This window comes from Carassius gibelio, chromosome A4, assembly GCF_023724105.1.
Source record: "Carassius gibelio isolate Cgi1373 ecotype wild population from Czech Republic chromosome A4, carGib1.2-hapl.c, whole genome shotgun sequence".
Lineage (NCBI taxonomy): Eukaryota > Metazoa > Chordata > Actinopteri > Cypriniformes > Cyprinidae > Carassius > Carassius gibelio.
In genome coordinates, this window is record NC_068374.1 from 13,030,217 (window position 1) to 13,036,556 (window position 6,340).

General features: G+C 32.4%; 1 protein-coding gene across 2 annotated transcripts in view; it reads right to left on the reverse strand.

The window, feature by feature from the left end:
* Nucleotides 1–6,340, reverse strand: part of LOC127969170 (GTPase IMAP family member 8-like) — a 451,440-nt gene that overhangs the window by 215,252 nt on the left and 229,848 nt on the right. The gene's annotated exons all lie outside the window — the stretch shown is intronic.

Below are 6,340 nucleotides of genomic sequence, written 5' to 3' on the forward strand. Positions count from 1 at the left end.
TAAAAGTCCCGTTCATAAACCGCTCTCTAAAATCTCAAACGTGCACAAAAAATTACATTCAAATAATATAAATATTGAAAATAGATGAGAATAGTGTTTATTTCTTGGTAAAACTGATATTTAAATACATGTTGCTTAGTATCTATATCTGGATCTATAAGAAACAACTGCAGTGTTTGGATGCAGAATTCATTTATAACAAACCTGAATTATCAGAATTTACTTCAGCACAGCCCCTGCCAGAGAATAAACAACAGACTAGCAGAAGCCATTCGCCTTTCACATGTCCATGTCTCATAAACATAAAGCTTTTAGAAAATGACAACCTTAGTGGTAATGTTGTTAAGGTGATTGTTTTCTTTTTAAACACATAGTAAGCCACATTAAAAATACTGTGTTAAATTATTATTTTTAACTATTAAAAACTATTTAATTAAGTTATTTGAATTTCTTTGATTATACTCTGTAATATATAAGTTTTGCACTGCATTCCTTTACATTAAAATATTACACAGATTCTTGAGAGTCGGGACAAACCCCGTTTTAAAAAACTTTTTAAAAAAATACAAACTATATCAATTAGAGTTATATGTTTCTGCAGAGAAAGGTCTTAGCTATTTAACCATGTAAAGGAACAGGTTCTAAATAAAAACACATTTTTAACAAATAAACATGTTTCCCTTCAGAACTGGATTTGTGTCAACTCCGTCAGACACACTAAAAAGTATATAATTTTAATTCTTCAAATCCAACAAGAATCTAAATATCTAAATTATATTGTAATAGTGTTTAGTTACTCTGATATGTAAAAAAAAAATACAATATATAAACTTAAGCTGTGATTTCACAATATTCTGAAAACTCAGATTTCAAAATATTTGCATTTTCAAACTTTGATTTTAATTTCAATATTGTAAAAACAAATTCCTTAAATAGATAAAACATAAGAGGATGTAGATCAGATGGTCCTTTATTACAAAAACAACATAAACTGAAGGAAGAATATTTTTTTCCCCAAAAAATAAACAAAAACATTCATACATCCAACGCTGTTCACGAAGATCTGACGTTGTTGACGAAAAAACTGACGGTGTTGACTGAAAAACTGATGGTGTTGACAATTTTACCTCAGATTTGTGAAATGTATACCTCTTTTTGTCATGACATGTTGACAATGACAATAAAGAGTAGTTTAAAGTAGTTAAAACAAGTAGTAGTTTAAAACCACAATTAACGCTCTGTTTTCTACAACTTTCACTTAGGAGCAAAAATCTGCCTTTAAACTTGAAATAAAGATTTAACATTTATCGTGATAATTATCGATATCGACTGATATAAAAAAATGTATCATGATCATTTTTTTGGCCATATCCCTCAGCCCTACACTGGCTTCTTATATCTCTATCTCTGTCTCTACATATACAAATATATATATTAAAGTCCTGGCAAAATTACACGTTACACAATAATAAGCAGACCACTGCCTGCCCATTATCTACAAGTCAGATGCGTATGGTTAAATGATGTAATGCACGCTATATATGAGCATTTATATGTAAATAAAACCCTGAAATAACAGTTTAACCCTTCACTATATTCACAAATAATATTATATTCGCACAGGTTATTGGTGGATTTGTCAACTCCGTCAGCTTACAGGTCAACTCCGTCAGACATAGAACCTGACGGAGTTGACGTCTGACGAAGTTGACGTAAGGGCATGTATTTTCCTGCCAAAACATGTATTGTACACTGCAGCTAGGTAGTTTTTCCTCAGTTGCTAGCTGTCCCAATAACCTCACTAAAATGCTTAAATTCAGTCCACCATGGTTCAAAAAAAAGTATCTTAACAGAAAGATGGTATTGACAGTATTGACAGATTTAACCTTGTAAGTATGTCAATCATGATAAATTTCTTAAATTTTTGCTATAAATTTGACTTTTCTATGTGGGACATGTTTTGTCCCGACTCAGAAGATTGAGTTACATCACCTGATATGTCTTCATCATGTTTTGTGGATACTGTAGTGTACCTGTCGGCATGTTTGCTGTTGATAACACACATCAAATTACAAAAAAAAAAGCTGAATTAGGGTGATGTGGTCCAGGTAAATAATGTGATTCTGCCTTTCGACTTCGAAATTCAGGTGACACTCCAAGGACTCGCCTGTACATTGTGAAGCCAGAATACCCAAGGGACACTCCACCATCCTGGCTCAAGGCAGGCAATAATTAAAGTTAAAAATAAAAAAACTGTCTTTCTCTTTATTTATTCCAACTTAACCAACTAACACCAGCACTTTTCCATTTCTTGTTTTTTCATTTAATAAAAAAAAAGAAAAAAAAAAGAAGAAGAAAGAAAAAAACCTGGCTATGCGTTCTGTACTAGACTAACTGAGACTTGTCATGGCACTTGTATTCTGTTGTTGTTCTCTTGTTGACCTGACTGCTTTTCCATCTTAGAAACATTGCCAAGCTACGAAACATGTTATCTGTTTCTGATGCAGAAAAGCTAGTTCATGCATTCATGACCTCTAGACTGGACTATTGTAATGCACTTCTAGGTGGTTGTCCTGCTTCTTCAATAAACAAGCTACAGGTCGTCCAAAATGCAGCAGCTAGAGTCCTTACGAGGTCAAGAAAATATGATCATATTACCCCAATTTTACAGTCTCTGCACTGGCTACCTATTAAGTTCCGTATCAGTTACAAATTATCATTACTTACCTATAAGGCCCTAAATGGTTTAGCTCCTGCGTACCTAACTAGCCTTCTACCACGTTACAACCCATCACGCACCCTAAGGTCACAAAACGCTGGACTTTTGGTCATTCCTAGGATAGCAAAGTCCACTAAAGGAGGTAGAGCTTTCTCAAATTTGGCTCCCAAACTCTGGAATAGCCTTCCTGATAATGTTCGGGGTTCAGACACACTCTCTCTGTTTAAATCTAGATTAAAAACACATCTCTTTCGCCAAGCATTCGAATAATGTATCTCTTAAATTGTGAGTGTAGTTGCATCTGTTCAAAGGTGCATTTTTATTCATTAACTTGGGTTAAACTAATTTTACCTTGTTGGATCAGCAGCTATGCTAATGATGTCTGTATTTTGTTTCTATGTTTCGCCACGGGATTTACATCCTCCAGATTTAAACAAGCTCCAGTCTGGATCCAGAACACCTGAGAAGAGATGATGCTGACCCTCAGAGGACCCCAGATGATGCTAACCCTGAATCAACAAACAGAACTAACAATTATTGCTAAATGTGTGACTGAATCATATAATAACTTAATTAATAATATTGATAGTTCATCGTCTAGCTGACTACGTCTTGTATTATTATTATTATTTTTATTTTTTCTAAAATCCTGTCAAATGTACACAAACTACTAGCTACTACTAAATATTGTAGAAACATAATTTTCTGTAAAGTTGCTTTGTAACGATTTATTTTGTAAAAAGCGCTATACAAATAAACTTGAATTGAAAATTGAATTGCTTCTATTGTTCTCATTTGTAAGTTGCTTTGGATAAAAGCGTCTGCTAAATGATTAAATGTAAATGTAAAAGTAAATCTGACATGGGAAATTTCAGTGAAACTTAAGGTGTACGACTCAGGTACGATAATATCCCAAGCAAGTGCGCTGAGTCCCGTACATGACAATACACTTGAGATGCAGTTAGGTTGCAGTCAGTTGTAGTTAGGTAATAATCAGTAATATTATCACATACTGACATTCCAGGCCTCGCATTTAGAGCTGATTCACAAGAGACTCGCAATTCTTGACAGCCATGAATCAAATATTTTTCCCCCGGCAGCTGAAGTTTGAATTTGCGCTGGTGCACTGACATGAGAGCTTGTGTTACTGGCTGATTTTGCTTTTAAAGACTTAAAACAATGTTTTGCATTCTCAATACTTCTTTCGTATCCTTATTCCGTTTAGGCCTACTATTCACTTAAAGAATATTATTAAGGACAAGTTTCTGATCTTGCGTACTATTTATGTAAACGCTGCGTAATTTTATGTAAATGCTTCGATGTGTTGGATGGGTGCATGCATTATTCATTGGGTGGAGGGATTTACCTTGGAAATTGGTTGGCAACTCAACTGCAAGTAGCTTAACTCTCCATTCTATCTTTTCCAGAGATTAGTAATCTGTACTTACTCTGTGTTTCAGAAAGCCATTTTTTAAGCCATGATTAACTATTCTAGATTAAGGCCTACTCCTGTCTTAATTTAATCTCTTCCGGACACCGCCCATAAATGTAGTAAAGTATTTGTTCAAGTAGACTTGTTGCTCGTTGAAACACGCCTGAAAGGCGTTTAAAACTTAAAATCTTATTTGCACTTTTGAAAACTCTTCACCAAAGACTCAATTTCAGTCTGGCATAATTTTCTGCACACTTCACCACAAAGGTCAAAATAAGAATACATTTTTAACAATCATTTTTAATGTTTGAATTGTATTTCAGGGCTGTTCATGAAGACAGAAAATGTTGTGACAACCTGGACATAAGTCAGTTCCAGATCCACCCTCCACACCAGATGTCTCACTCACAAGGATGGCTGTCTACTCGCATATTATGCTTTCTCTTCAGACTTAGGTTCAGATATTACTCAGGGACATGAAAATCTGAATACTGCAAGAATAGGGAATGGATCTTATTTAAGAAAATAATGTTAATTGCTTAATAATGTTAATCTCTGCTGCTCATCAAGGCAGCATTCAATCAACCGCCCCAATATATATGATTTATATTTTAATATCCTTGGAAATATATATTTCTGTGATGCAAAGCTTAATTTCATTCAGCCATTACTCCAGTATAAGGTATCACAATATCCTTCGGATATCATTCTAATATACTGAATTATTATTAAACAGTTGTGCTGCCAAATATTTTGGAATTTTTTGGAAACTGCAATACTTTTTTCAGGATTCTTTAATGTATCTTTTCTAACAACATACATATTTGCTATCACTTCTTATCAATTAAATACATCATTGCTGAATACGTTTTAATTTCTTTAAAAAATATAAAAATAAATTACTGACCACAAAGTTTCAAACTGTAGAGTATATGGTTTCTCTGATGAATAAAAAGTTAAATTACTTTTAGCTTTTTATTCATCAAAGAATCCTGAAAAAATATCAGAGGTTCCAAAGAAAATATGAAGCAGCACAACAGTTTCCAGCACTGATAATGAATGATTTCTGAAGGATCATGTGATACTGAAGACTGGAGTTATGTTGTTGAAAAATTCTGCTTTGAATAAAAGGAATAAATTAAATTTTAATGTATATTAAAATGGAAGAACTTTGTTCTACATCATAATAATATTTCACAATATGACATTTTTTTCCTGTTTTTGATCAAATAAATGCATCCTTAATGAGCATAAGAAGCTCCTTTAAAAGAACATAACAGATCTTTCTGATCCCAAAACCTTTTATTGGTAGTGTGTGTCACAGTGTGTTAAATCATTGTTTTCCCCAAAGCACCTAAAAGCCAACTCACACTGCCATACTCCTAACAGGGTGAACGCACTGACCAAACAAAAATAAGTATATATAAAAAAAAAAAAAGGTGGCGGTGTAAAATGACCATAATGCTGTATGTTAGGTGTGAGATTAATTAAACTTGGCTTGATATAATACATCTATTCAGAAGTACACCAGTGTGAATCATCATTAAGTCAATTTATATTGTCACTGTTTTTAGGTTACATTGTCTGTAGATTTTTCAGTGTCCAAATTTTGTATAATCTATATAAAAGAAAAACATTTACGGAAATTTATAAAACGTGTGGAAATTCAATTTATTTACAAAAAATGTGAGTAAACGGGAATATATTCTAGAAAACATGTTTAAGCTTATTTCATTTATATAAATGTAATATATTTACATGTATGTAAGTGTCATATGTTAAAAAATATTAGAAATGAATATATGGAAATATATTGCAAATTAATATATTTACATAGTCTGATAAATAAATGTATTTATATATAAAGGATGTATATACAAATATTTCAGATACAAATATATTTACATATATTTTATAACATTTATTTTCTTCTATTTGAATTTAAGATATTTAAATATATGAAAATCTATTTATTCATATATTTCAATCTATGTGACTTCTGTTTGGGGAGTCCTGCTGAGTTTGTTGAATAATATTTGCAGTCCTGTTGTATGTTTGCAGTCTAGCGTTTGTTGATGCCTTGCTGTGTTTGTGGCTTTGATGAAAGTTTTTTTATAAGCACATATGACGCATTTTTGTATAGAAGTCCCGTAGCATTTAAAACATTAAGTGTATGGTAATTTATAGAT